We start from the raw sequence: 15,307 nt of genomic DNA on the forward strand, positions 1-15,307 counted from the left end.
CTGGGGACAAGCGAGAAGAAATAATTGGTGGGAGGTTAGATAAAGCAATCAGGAACTCAGAGGAAGTTTGGCAATTATCAACCTTTTGAATGGACATTGAAGTCATAGGCTTGCCTGCCCAGAGTGTGTGGAAACGAAGTTGTGCTGAGGCAGTATAAAGGATGTCATTAGACCCTCAACTGGGCCCTCTCAAGTTTCCAGTATATGAAAATAGAGTGCAGATACAGCTTAGGGAATTTGTAAAATGTGACTCGCTGGTACCCTGTGCTGCGCAAAGGAGGTGAGAGCACAAGAGGAGCAGCAAGTAGAACATAAACATCTAAGATGCTCACCTCCTTTTAATAATGTTTTCGAATTAAAAAAAAAGATTCCAAATGATTTATACCCTTCGACACAGGAACTCCCCTGACACAGTAACTTCTTGTTTAACAAACCAAGCACTAGACAATCTACTTGTGGTTCATGAAATCACACCGATTGGCATTAGGAACAGGAATCATCCTTGCTCAGTGTGAGACAACACCCAGTAAACCTTATGGAAATTCATCCTGACGAAGACTCTAAAACCTTGGTCCCTTGAAAGAGAGTCCATGGATTCCTTTCATATGGGTGTAGAGAAGAACCTTTGTGAGGATATACCACGTCCTATCCCACTACCACTTGATTCAGAAGGATTTCTGTTGATGTTGTTCAACATCGGCAAGAAGACATGAAAACCCAGGAAACATGTGGGGACCTCAGGGCCTGGGATTCACATCCTTTTCCCATGATGATCATTTATCATTTGGACTCAGTACCCTTTACTATACAAATGTAATTTTTATGCCTTGTTTTACAAGCTGTTATACTAATCTAATTAGCCATTCAGTTTCTTAATGGATTGTACTTTAGTACCACCCCTGATAAAAAAGCATGAAATGTGGTATTGCTTCAGCAGTGATGTTCAATTAAATTACGACTTTGTGTGGGTTAATAATTTTGCTTTGTGGTCCATCATTTTACTCCCAAACTTACCAATCATACATTTGAGATTTGCCCAGTGACCTGTGGGGGAAAAAAAAACCACTGTAGCAATGATATATATCATGCTCTTTGACAGCTATCAGGTAGAAATTTTTCTCTGATGTTTTGTTTTGAAAATTCTCTTTAAAATTTTGCAATAATGGAATCTAAGAATTATCATTTTACCTCATTTGCATGACCACCCTTTTGCTTTCTGGCTCAAATATCTGAGCATTAAAAAGTTGCTTTTGACAAGTGATTTGGAATTCTAGCAATAAAAATTGTTTATTTAAACTGTATGCAACTTCTTCATTAAATATTTCTCCTTCAATTTGTGGCATCTGAAACAAAAACTAAATATAACCAATTAAAGAGCGTAAGCGTATCTCCATGTTCCTATTGGTCACAGGGCATGTTTTAAACATTGCTTTATTTTGGACTTTTAGTTTTGAGGATTATTGTTTGTTTGCTTGCTCTACCTATGTATTACCTTTTCTATGTTCAGTAAAAGTCTCCAAGATGATTATATCTTAACTAAATCAAAGAGTGAGTCTAACAGCAATTGAGAAAGTATGCTTGATTACAAAATAGAGCTTAGTTGCGGAAAAAATGTCCAAGCACAGACAGAATACTCTTAGTCTAAGTAATAAGGGCTACTCTTTATTGAACACTTAAAATTCCAGGTGCATGCATGCACACACACACAGATACACACACACACGGACACACATATGCACACACAGGCATACATCTACACAGGATTATGTATAATTATATATTATAAACCTATAAAGTAGGTGCTATAGTAGCCCCATTTTACAGATGTGGAAAGCAGACATAGAGGTGTTGAGTAACTTATCCAAAATATCCCTCTCACCCATGGGAGAGCCAGGACTCACATAGAGGAATCAGACTTGATCTTGATTTCATTCACCACATGGCTTTGCTCTTACAGGTCGTAAATATAAACCAGTGTGATTCTGTTTGGCCCACGTTTCTTCCCAACATCCATTTATTAAATTATCTGCCTATTTTCTTCCCTGTCACTCTCTGACTATAGGTTAAAAGATTCTTGGGTTTTTTTCTATTTCTTGATCTTGCTCCAGCTTTATTCCATTTGTAATGCACATTCCTTCCTCCAGATGACTGATTTTTTTTATACATTAGAATTTAGTGAGTTCAGCCCAAGCACTGGCCTCTTTCTTCTCCTCCACACTCTTCTAGCTGATTTTGTTTTCATGGTCCTGGTTACTGGACCATCACAGGTATTGAGTGCTGACCTCAGGTGAACTTAAGGGGATGGGAGTATTGACGTGGTTTGCTTATGGAGGCAGGAAGCATTTGCAGTAGCCTATGTGGAAGGTGATATAGTATAATAACGATGAGATGCTGAAGAAAGAGAAATCAAGTCTCACAGCAGTGGACTGCCTGTGACCAGGGTGTTAAGAGGCAAGGACTGTCCCATACATAGGGATGTCAGTGACAGAAACTCCAGCATCATTCCTTCACAGAAATCGCATCATGCTCCCTCCATACTCAAGACCTCCAATGGCTTCCCGTGGAGGTCTAGCCTGTAATCCGAGGCCCCTTAGTCCAGGCCCCACCTAACTTTCATCCTCATCTCCTGCTCCACTGTGCTCCAGCCTCACAAACCCAGCACAGAATTCCACACTGCTACACTTTACACATGCTTTTCCACCTTCTTTTTTCTCTGCCTGGTAATTCCCCAGCCTCCCTAAGGGCCCAGTTCCAAAGTCATTGTCTGTGTGAACTTTGTGCATCATTCATGTCTCAGTCCTCTCTGTGCTGATGTAACTATTAGGTTGAACAAGCAGGAATTGGGGTTGTGGACTGGCTGTGGAAAACAGGTCTCTTTGTTTCCCCCAGTGACCATTGAGGTTCAACCTGAGAGCTTTTTTATCTCTGTTCTCTTTGCAGATCCCAAGACTGCCGAGAGACCAAATAAGTCATCCAATCATTTTAGTCTCTCAGATAGTCCCAGATCAATAACAGATATGATCAGATCACTGTAATCACCTAAGCTCCAAGCTTCTCCCCTCCTCTGGCTTAGGTCTGCTGCAGTGGGAATGATGGCAGTGGTCAGCTCCTTCTTGGTCCTCACCACCCCATGCATTTCAGCCTCTGAACCCTCCAGGGCTGGGTGTGGAGGAAGCAGAAGAGGCAAGAGGCAGATATTGTTATAAACTGTAACTACTGATCCCTTGGCCTGGCAAGCGATCAAAGCTGACTCTCTCTTCAGTCTACCTTTGGGCTCTTTGGAAATCTCCCCGCTCCTCACTAATGCTGGGGATCTCTCACCTGCTGTTCTTTGATGCATCTCCCATGTCTATTTCCACTTCCAGCCACGGGACCTCAGGTTAATGATTACAACCTGTTTCCACTGAGGGCTTCTTGCCCCTCCAGGGAACCATTTGAGGCAGGATCTTAGACAAACTAGGCTGTTTCTTGTGTCCATGGGCCGAAGTGTACACTCTAGTAAACGTTCACCTTGGATCCATGATTGGGAGGAGAGTAGTTACTTCTAAGCACAGTCCTCTTCTTACCTAGCCATCCTCCAGGCAGCTCTAGGCACCAGTCCAGGCCCATCCAGCGTACCGTCTAAGTGGTACCCTTGAAGTCCAATGCACCAGGCTTGAGCAGAGAAGATACCTTCCTCCTCTGATGCAGTCATGGGTGGGACGCATAGTTCACCACCAAACCTCTCTAAAGGAATCATTTCTCTGCTGCCCAGCTTCCTACTCACATCACCTTTGAGTTTGAATCCCTGCAACGTGAGTGAGTAACTAAGCCCTTTTATCACCTCTTTCACTAGGTCCTTGTAGTTGGTCCATCGCACCCTCACCTTAAAATGTGGAGTAGTTCCATTTCAATATTCTCTTACACGGTACATATACATCTGTGGGTGCATTTACAGCCTTGCTTTCCATTTATGTTTCTGTCTCCCTGGTTAGAATGTCAGCTTCTTAACCTCAGGGACTGCTTCAACCATTTTTAAATCTCCAGTGTTTGGCACATGATGGATTGTTGTTAGGTGTTAACAGAATGAATGAGAAGCTGGAAAAAATAACCAGATGATCTAGTTTAGGAGGAGAGAAAATGAATTTCATATTCACTGATGACTTGAAGTCAGCTGAAAATATTGTGAATGAAACTGGAAACAGCACAACTGTTAAGAAAGGGGGCTTAAATATATCGGTTAAAATCTTGGCTTTACCATTTATTAGCCATGTGGTTTGGGGCAACTTATTTAATCTCTTGTTTCCTCAGTATCCTCATCTGTAACAGGGATAATAATAGTATCCACCCCAAGCTGTGATAATTAAATAAGAAAATACACATAAAACCCTTAGAACAGTCTCTAGCACATAGAAAGGGTTTAATAAATATGTGTTCTCTATATTGAAACCTAGAGAATAGGCTCCACAGGGAAGTAAACATAGAGGAAAATGTGTAGAAGGCAAAGGATTGAGCTGACTGCTCTGATTATGAGGTGGGGGAGAATAGAATAGAAAAAATATAGACCTCACAAATTATGTCATCCTTATATGTCATTGAAGTAACATCAGAATCAAATGCATTAAAATGATTAAGTTGGACACAAATGTTGCCCGTACATGTAACCTTTGGCAATCAAAATAAGAGATAGTTTCCATTGGAATTAAATTTCAATGCCACTTATGTAATCAGAATTATTAATAGTTTCTATTATTAACAACAAATGATTTTTTTTAAATGCTACTGTTCATAAAACAAGGGAATAGAAAGTAGTGAGGATGTAAACTGCCTAGCTGATGACCTCAAAAATAATGTTTAAGGGTGTCAGGTCAGATAGGAAAGATGAAAATGATTCATATTCACAGTGCATATTTCTCCTTATCTTCTTTAGATTTTTTTTTTCAGTTTCTTTGGGAATATTTAATTCATTCATCTGAGCCAATTCTTGTTTATCTCAAGTAGGGCAGAATGATATAAGACCAAATAGAGTAATTAACTTAAGGAGTTTATGTGATCTGGAGAATTGCAATTATAGGTCACCAGTTTAAATCTGTCCTGGGTTGGTAGAAGGCCATTACCATCTGTTGGCTCTTGGATAATTAACATAAAATAGATGTATAACAGTATTATTGGCTTTTAATATGGAATCTAGCCTTACATTTGTTGTGCTTTTTGATTTGGGGTTGGTAAGCTGCAAGGGGTTATGGAATTAATGTGTTCTTCCTCTATAGCCTTCTGTGTTTCTCCTCCATTCTTTTTACAAGTGCATGGCCTTGCCTGACTCATCTTCCAGTGTTTTTCCAGAAAACTTGTCCATGTGGAAGAAAAGGCACACCACATTCTTATGCTTCTAATTACCATCATGATGTTTTATTTTCCGCAACTCCCTAAGCAGCCCTTTGTTCATGACCAAGTAGGTGGGGCTCTAAATGCCAATAAATACAGTGCTGCAAATTAAAAAGCTCCCCAGAGCACCACCCTCATTAGCAATATCCCAGAGTAAGCAGATCATGGACTCACAAGGCAAGTGGACTGAAGCCTACTCAGTATCGAATCACCTGTCTTAATTACTGGTTAAGATGATTTTGCCTTCGTTTACAGAATACTGCATCCCTTTTCAACCTTTGTATATGATTTCTAGGAGAATCAAGAATTACTTGTGTCCATCGTTCCTATTCAAAACACACAGGGACACCTGGGTGGCTCAGTCGGTTAAGCATCTGCCTTCAGCTCAGGTCATGATCCCAGGGTCCTGGGATCGAGTCCCCCATCAGGCTCCCTGCTCAATAGGGAGTCTGCTTCTCCTGCTCTCCTGCCGCTCCCCCCTGCTTGTGCTCTCTCTCTCTCTCTCTGTCTCTCTGGCAAATAAATAAAATCTTAAAAAAAAAAAAAAAAGACACAGAGTGTACTCTGCCTGTTCATCCACAGTTGCTAGAACAGCTAAATACTGCCACGGCTGCCATCCCCCATCCCACGGGAGCACGTCTCTCAGTCAGGCGGTTGTGGGTGTTTGTGCCACATTCGGAAGTGGGAGGCCCATTCTTCCTGTCTGAAGCGGGGCAATGATTCATCTTAGGGCAACTTCTTGTGCTCCAACTCTATGACAATGGTCTTGCTTTTGCCATCAAGGTTTAAGGGAAATGAACCAATTTTTTAGCCCTTTCCAGTTAAGACTTAGAGTATCAAGGATCAGCATTTCACCTTGGGTAGGAGTCTCATATCCAGGAATTATACTTGCGCTAACATGGATGCTAAATAATAGTAAATAATAATAGTAACCTTATGATGATAAATAGTAGTAACGATGATAATAGAAATAGTAGTCATGATGGCATTTCATGAATGCTTCATATGTGCCAGCACATGAGGAAGCCTTATCATCCAAGTTTTGTATCAATAGTCAATAAACACTGGGTGTCTGTAAATGGGTTTGGCACTTCATTTCCCGTAGTCACTCTTGAAACATCTGGACAAATCCATCAAAGTATCTCTTTCCAGCTCCTCAAACATACATCCTGTGATCTGAGAACATCCTTAATTTCAAGGTCAAAGAAAAACACTAAATGTTAAGTTTTTGGAGGGCCAGCCTGGAGCTCCTTCAGCTAGCAGCCTGCTTTCTGTAACTCACCATCAAAGAGAAGAGCCGCAAAGATCAGGGGAGCACTCACAGGAGAACCCAGGGACGGACGATGAGGAGAGATGTGAGCAAGTGTTTGGGTTTGGGTTTTGTTTTGTTTTCCTTTAATAGTACCCCATGGAGCAGAGTTTCCAAATGGATCAATATACCATGGAGGCGACTCTTAGTCAAACATGTGCTTCATTTTGTTTGCTTTCGCTCATCTTTAGTGGCAGCCAGAATTTGTATTTTGAAAGCATGAATCATTCGTGACTCTTTGGTATCTGTGTGTGTGTGTAGAGAGAGAGGGAGAAAGAGAGAGTGTATGTTTTGCTCAGTCACCATTAATAAATGTTTATATCTGCTCAGCTAGCCTGGTTACTCTTGGCTTGCAAAGGCATAAATCACTGGCTTCTGTCAACTCTGGAATTGACCCACAGATTAAAGGCAGATCACTGTGAGATAGGTGCCGTTCCGCATATTTTTTATTTCTAAGAACTCTTCCCACTCTGATTACGTGCCTGCACCTGCTGATCTTCTCTCTTTATTACCCGAGTTCATTGTGTGGCTAGCAAAGAATTCCAGATGGCTCCTTCTACACATTTATGTCAGTTCGTGTTGGGAAGCAAATCAACGCTGTGAGGAAGGTTGTCCTTTAGAATAGACTGTGATTTGATTGCATGTATTTAAAAGAAATTTCTTTGAAAAGTAACTTATTAAGTTTTTCAAATTTAGGCCAGGGATTTGGAATAACTATACAGAATTTAGAGGGTCATATGTTATTTTTTTCTCTATTACTGCTTCCATTTAGACAGGCTGCTTCCTCTATACTACACTTATTGTTGATAAATATGCAGTAATAATGACAATTTTCTTGTTTAACAAACACCAAAGGCCCTAATGAAGACAACAGCCATTAGGCAAATCAACAACCCATTAAGGGGAAGCATTAAGTCAAAACAGGAGAGTCTATTAATTTTCTTATAGCTCTTGTACATTAAGCATTTGCCAAATTCATTGTCCCAGTGGACACTAGGCAGATCTCCAGTCCTGAATAAGAATTGGAGCTTTCTGGGATTCTGCTGTCACCTGTCTAATACTTTTATCATAAATTGTGGAATTGTTAATGCAGAATAAGGTCATTATGTCCAAATTACGAAAGCATGTAAATTAATTTGTCTGAAAATTTAAAGTCTTCATGCAGGTTGAGGCTAATGAAAAAAACCTAAGACGAATGGTGAAAGGGATGATCACACTAAAAGCAGAGTTCACTTTTAAACATGCATTTTGGGGGATGTAATCCCCTGGCAGATCAGTACCTGCCTACTATAATGCCCAACTTGTTTTCCAGAAATTAAGCACCCCAGAAGAAGGTTTCAATGATCCTTTCAGTGATTTTATTTCATTTTTTACAGTATAAGGACAAACAGGAGGAAATCAGATATGCTTTCCAGAAATGTGCTTTGCAAATCGCTGTACTGGAAACTATCTGGTGTGTAACTTGAGGGATTTAAGTCCCAGCTTTCTAATGAGGATAAACCTGAGCTCAGTAAGACTTGTGGTTAGTCCATGTTCCCATGTCTTTTTCCATTAAGAATCGGAACGTTAACTATGATCTTTCTGGCCAGATTCCAGCCTGGTTAATTGCATGCTGTCTACCTAAATTCCCTTTGCTTGGGATGTTCTTCACTTTGGATTGCATTGCTCTTATTGTCATGTTTCCCCCAAGAGGTGGGTGCATGATATTGTAGAATGAGCCAGAATATAATTTGTCAAGCTAATAACAGTACTTTGGGGATGAAGGGTTAAACACAAGTCGTGTGCTTTTCACAATTTCCCTCCAATGCTGCCTATTTGTACAGTAATTAATGTGGAATAGCATTAGTGAAACATGGAATTGAGCCAAATCACCATGACAAGGGTGGCAATAATATGGAATCAAATAATTTTGATAAATGCTACTGGAAGTAACTAGTCAAACAAATCCCCAGAGCCTCCCTGACTGATGCACCCTTTTTGTTTGTTTTTGATCTGAAGCTGACACATTTAATCACTAATTAACGCAATGTTCCATGAGATTTATTTTACTCTATATGAACGTCAAAAACATAACATTTTTCATCATTTCTGTGCCTAGCACAGGACATAGCACGGAACCTGCTCGGTGACACTCACTGAAGGAAGGTTTGTTAAGCGAATGAATGAAGTAAGGTTTGCTAAGTGAATCAATGAAGTAAGGTTTGTTAAGCGAATGAATGAAGTAAGGTTTGTTAAGTGAATGAATGAAGATGGGGGTAATGAACATTTCCTGATTTCCTGAGATTCCCCAATCTTTAGGGCGCATGTCGCCTACAGTATCTCATCTAATCCTCACACTTACTCCCATTCCACGGATGAAAAGACAGAGGCTCAGAGAGGCCAAATGGCTTCTCCAAGATCAAACAGTTTTGACTTTTGTAGCCAAGTGTGTTTTACTAGAAAGCCAGCCCTTTCGTTCCTCAGTCTCTTGCAGCCTCCCACATTGTACCTGGCATCCTCAGCCTTAATTTGAGAAGGCAAGTCCGAAAACCTCAGACCCTGTGAAAGTCAAGTTGATCTCCATAGACAAGGTTAACAACCACCCTATGGAATTTTACATTGTTATTCTTACTCTGATTACTCCAATTCAAGTCTGTCACTGTTGCCATTTTGGAGTTGTCATAACTGTTGCCAAGTAATTATACACTTGTCACAAAATATACCATAAATCGAATCTTTATGAATCCTGGTACAAAGTGGTTCAAATGTGAATGTTTAACGAATCCAGAAAATAAAGAGAAAAAATACCCTTTAAGCTCCCTAAAATTCACTCACTATGGTTGAATCTATTGTGTCGACTAGAGAAAATGCACTTCAGCCCTCCTGCACCTGGACTGTGTTCATAGCCAAGTTTTCAGTCTTTTAACTGGCATTAAATTACCTAGAAATTGAATGTGTGGAAAATGACAGAAATTCATTTTGCCTCATGAGAGAAATCATTCTCTTCCTATTTTGATTTTTTTAAATATAGCATGAAAATCTGTATCTTTAAAGACCATTGACCCAGGTTGTAGGAAATATGTATTTCTATATGATAATAGGTCTAGTGTAGAGAAAAGCTTAGGAAACACAATGATATGTAGGCTATAAGTCAATTTCCAATCACTCAATCACACATCCCAATGTAATCCAGAAACTCCTCTACCAACATATTTTATTTCCAGCCAGATATTGGCTAATTTATGACTCTGCCAACAATGCCATTTTAATTAATTTTATTCATCTTATTTCTCTTTCCTCTGCTCCTCATATCTCATCTATTTGCATTGCCTAGATTTTAATTAAAAAACCTCTCCTCTCTAAGGAGCAATCTGAAGTGGCAAAAATAATCACTTAAAATATTACAGTCATTAAAACATTGGCTGTGGTGGAAGCCGTGCATTTTCAATTTTCCTACAAATGATGTTTTAGCTTCCTTTTAAAGTGCACTTTGTATCTGAATTGTCTGCCACCAGCCAGCTTGGCTATCAGAAATGGTCTTCCAGCTGGGTGGGCTGAGTGACAACTCCTTAATGGAGGAAATGGATGGCTCTCTGCTCATGTGGAGGGGAAAGCATACTAGGCAGATTTCATTCCATCTGCCACCAGCTCTCTGCAAGCTGGCATTGCCCAAATGCCCAATATACTCATTCCAACAAAAAGGATATCATCAAAAAAATAAATTATAAGTCTACAGATGCCTGAAAGAAGCATCAGGGCCATTAGACCCCAGGGAGATAATATTAAGAGGTGCCTCGGTGTTCATCTTTGATGAAAACCTAATTAAACTGTGGTGGGGGCGATTGCAAGTACTTTTACAAGTACAGAGGTGAAGTCATTAACATTTGCAGCAGAGGATAGGGAGCAAGCTTAGAAAAATGCTATCCTGAATTGTGGCCAAGGACTTGTTATATTGAGGAATTTGCACTGATGTTTCCTGTTGATGCTTTTCTGAATGGCAAATTCTTGTCACTTAGCTACACTGTGTTCTGCTTTTCAAGTAAAGGAAACCCATTTCGCTGCAAAGTAGGAAAATATTTTCGATTGACAAATAGAAACAAGTAAGGACTATATTTAAGGGATTTTTAAAAATTGGAGATCTTTGGTACTCAGAACTATAAAGTATGTGTCATTGATCACTGGTAAAATAGTGACACGAAGTAAAAATAGTGATAATATCATAATGCACATTAGGAGGGCTAGAAATAGAAATATTTAGAGCCATCTTCAGAATTTATACCTTTATTTCGCCCCAAATACATGCTTAGTTACCTGATATATAGTCACCATAAGTCAGTCAAAAGCTGTAACTCAGGAAATCAAATTTTACGATCCTGTTTGCTCAAAAAAAAAAAAAAAACAAAAACAAAACAACTTGATAGATTTTTAGTATACTCAACATACTCCTGAATTCCAAAATATTCTTGTTTTTATCATATCAAGAGCTAAAGTTAGACATTTAACTGTCTTTTGAACTTGTTTAGATTTTAATTGTTATTACATATAAATGACATGAGTTTGAACAGATGCTAAACAAAAACAGCTGGGTATTAAAATCACTGAGAGCAGTTTTCTGAAATTCTTTTCATACTTTCAATGCACAGTTTGCTTGGATTTTTAACAGTATACTGATATTACACAAGGCAAGTTCATTTGTTAAAAAAAAAAAAAGTGGCAATGGACATCTTGCATTATTAAGTTTTCCTGTCCTCAGAGAATTTTTGGTAATCTGCCAAAATTTGGAGGACCTTTGAAGTTCTCATTGGTGCTTCTATCTGCCCTAAATGTGAATGAATGTTTGCTGTATTTTTACCATATGATATTTTGGGACATATTCTTATACATTTTACTAAAGGTTTTAAGTTGACCTGAAGAATTTTAATGACTATTCTAATGAGAAACGCAATTAAAAATGGGTTTACATATGTTTCTATTTCTCTTTCATCTCCTGCTAAGAGTATGGACTATAACAGCTTATTTTTGGAAAAAATATCTATCCAGAAATAAAATAGTGATTATTATATAGCACTCAGACGTTTCAGAAACACACTTCCACAGGTAATATTACTTGTGCTTCTAACAGCACCTCTAGGGAACAGATATTATTGACATCATTCTATAGCCTGAGAAACTGAGGCCTACAGGGGTTAACTGACTTATGCAAAGCCATGTAGCTATTATGTAGAGCAAACGCATTGGAACAGGCCTTCTGATTCCAATCCTCAGACTCCTTGAGGATGGGTAGCAACTGAGTCTTCATTTCTTGTCATCTTGATTGGTTTTGGTTTCTAGGATTTTGTTCTTTTCCAACCTTCATCTCCTCAATTCATGTAAGTGCTGAATTAATTGAGGTAGATTTTAGGGGCCACTGGTTCCCATCCAGAGGCAGAGATGCAGTATCAAACAAGCCAATTCTATCCCAGTCCAAATGCATTCCGGCAGAAGTTCTGAGTTTGGAGAGTATCTGGGAAACCTGGCCCATTCTAAGATTTTGAGCCCCTTGTGACAAATCCTAAAATAGAATTCACAGGGAGCTCTAACTTGCCTTGTGATTGATTTAGGGATCCTCAGAATGAGAACCCTCAACTGTCCCCCTACCTTTCACAGGAGTCTTAAATACAGGGCCTATAAACAGTCAACTTCTCAGTAGGCCTGTCCCTGCCCATTCCTGCTCAGATGACTCAGGAATACACCAGTTTCACACAAACTGTCTCCTATTTTATAGTACCAGTATGACCATGCTGGTTCGTATTACCCTGACTCCAAACCTCGAAAACATTGGGTTCTACTCAGAATGGCAGAGGCAGAAGTTATCTCTTGATCTCCTTAGCATGGTGGGGAATCATGCAGCCATCCGTTGCTGTGTGTGTTCTGTGCATTCCCAGGCCCTGCTGCCCAGAAAATGACAGCCCCATCTTGCTAAGAGAGAGGGGAGGTTGAGCCACCTCCCGCTGAACTGTGGCTGTTTACTTTGCATATGTCACAACCTTTTTTTGGTACTGCAGTCCAGAGCTGACTATGAAGAAGAGAATATTCAAAGAGCAATCCTTTTCCCCTCCACACCCAGAGGACTTTGGGCCTATTTGGGAAGGGAGAATAGAGCTAACTGTGAATCGTCCCTTAAACCTGACAGACAGGATTAGGATATTTGCAGTGGAAAGACCAGCACTGATTGTTCTAAACCACTGCCCTGTTTGAATTTAGATTTGGCATTATTCTTCTTTTACTACAGGCTGTTAGAGAACAACTCCTTCCCTATAGAAATAATAATACTATGCCCCAAATCATACCATTATCTCTTTCATGGAAACTTACCAAAGACAGATCCTACTAGTTTTTAGATCCTATTAGCATGAAAATTGGATTAATATGTTTTCAGATCGCTTTATTTATCCGTGATATGGTAAGTATTACTTGTGTTTCATATGCTGGTGCTCTGTAGTCATAGTGTCAAAATTGTGTATTTGGTAGATAATTTTCAATAATTATACAGTTACAAATGATCTATTCAACTAGCAGATGTATTTGGTAACAGGAAAATCCCTAACAAAAAGATCCTTTAAAATTATTTCTATTTTCCTAAAACACCAACTGATTTTAATTTTTTGAAATCAGTTTAACAATATGCAGTTAAACAATATCTAGTTTTATAATGGCTTTTTTTACATAAATTTTCCATTTCAACTAAATTAAAATATATATCAAATATCTTAATAATATAAATTTTGGAGGAGTAGCAAAACACTTATTTATAACACAATCTTAAAGTATTAACAAACAATTCTGAGGCATATTGAACCAAAACTGAAATAATTAAATTGATATTCAGACAGAAATGACCAAGGTTTCATGTAAAGTGAGTCACTTTTTATTACGTAAATATGTCCTTTTATTTTTTTTAAAGATTTTATTTATTCATTTATTTATTTATTTATTTAAGAGAGAGAAACAGCATGAGAGGGGAGAGGGTCAGAGGGAGAAGCAGGCTCCCCGCTGAGCTGGGAGCCCGACTGTGGGACTCGATCCCAGGATTCCGGGATCATGACCTGAGCTGAAGGCAGTCGCTTAACCAACTGAGCCACCCAGGCACCCTAAATATGTCCTTTTAAATTGTAATTAAATTGTTCTGTTTTCACACATATAGATATTTCACGTATGTCTTTTCCTTAGACGATGACTAAATGTGTCATCTGCACTAATACCAGCATTCTTACATTAATCCCAGGTACACACAGGCCACAGTTGATCAGGATCCCAGAATGTGAAGATAATTGTGAAAAACGTTACTTAGAGTTTGGTGGACTTATTAGGAAAGTAATCTCTGTTATTTTAGTTAGCATTTGTAGTCTTTACAGGATAGTAGTGGACCCTTGGGTTTGTCACCTTTTGACAGTTCCTACTTACTGTTAAGTAAACTGAACCCTAGTTTTGATCAGTTTGTGTGGGGTAAGGATCACGTGTAATGAGCTCCGTTTAGCATCTGTAAATAACCTGTATTCACTGTGGTGTGAAGAGGATTCTCACGCAGGTGATGCATGCTACATGCTACAAGAGTATCTAAGATGATGACAGGCTCTGTGGGTGTGGCTTATGTGTTAGCGCTGTGCAATGACTCTCCCAAGATCATATGCTCTGACTCTTGAACTTCTGGAAGCTTCTAGAAGCTTTATTTGCTCTTTCAAAATGGTACTCTGATTCCTCCTTCAACTGATTTTATCCGCCATAACCAGTTTAATTGTCAAAAAACATTCCTTTGATACATCACTCCCTTATTTTAGGACACCACTGCCAACAGGATATTGTAGAGATCTCTAAGACTACTAAAGCTTTTTTTACTGTCAGGCTCCAGTCAAATTCTCAAAATCATGCCTACTGATCACCGTTGTCGTTCATTCATATTCGTCATTCAACTTGGATTTTTATCCATCCTTTAAAGCAGGTTAAAGACCTGTTCATCTGTGAAACCTATGCATTTAGAGCAGCCCTGGACGGTGATTCTTACCTTTTCTCACTCATCAGCACTTACCATCTGCTGTCTAGCATTGAGACCCATCTTTGCTATCTCTCAATGAGACTGGCATTTTTTGAGAGCAAAGATTATGTATTATTATACTTCATTATACACCCCTCCCCCCCATACCTTCCTAAATGCCTTCTACATAGTAAGTTCTCTATAAAAGAAAACTTGATTACTTGAAAAGGCATAGCCATATCATTCATTCATTCATTATTGAATTATTCAACAAATTTTTTTTTAATTTCTACTATAAGCCACGCATTGTGTATAGAGCAAGGAACAACATGGACATGATCCCAGCTCTACAGAACTTACAGTTGCTGGGCCTGATATTTTCCGTCCAATTATTTTTCTTCATTTCTATTTCATTTTAAGAGGATGTAAGACTTAACAGGATGTTTGATCTTTCTTTTATTAGTATTTCTGTATATATGACTTACTACCAAAAGTTAGTTAATAAAAACTTGTATTTTTACAAAGTAAATATTCAGTTTACTCAGCTCCAGAGTTTGATCTTACCTTTGACTATTCCCTTGAAGTTGAAAAAAAAATAGGTTAAAAAAAAAGTATCACAAGAAACTCTTTTTCTTTATTCTTTG

General features: G+C 38.8%; 1 protein-coding gene across 2 annotated transcripts in view; it reads left to right on the top strand.

Moving 5' to 3' along the window:
* RELN (reelin) overlaps window positions 1-15,307 on the top strand; it is a 516,612-nt gene that overhangs the window by 306,815 nt on the left and 194,490 nt on the right. The window lies entirely within an intron of this gene.

Source organism: Neomonachus schauinslandi, chromosome 12 (genome assembly GCF_002201575.2).
Source record: "Neomonachus schauinslandi chromosome 12, ASM220157v2, whole genome shotgun sequence".
NCBI classification, from domain to species: Eukaryota; Metazoa; Chordata; class Mammalia; order Carnivora; family Phocidae; genus Neomonachus; species Neomonachus schauinslandi.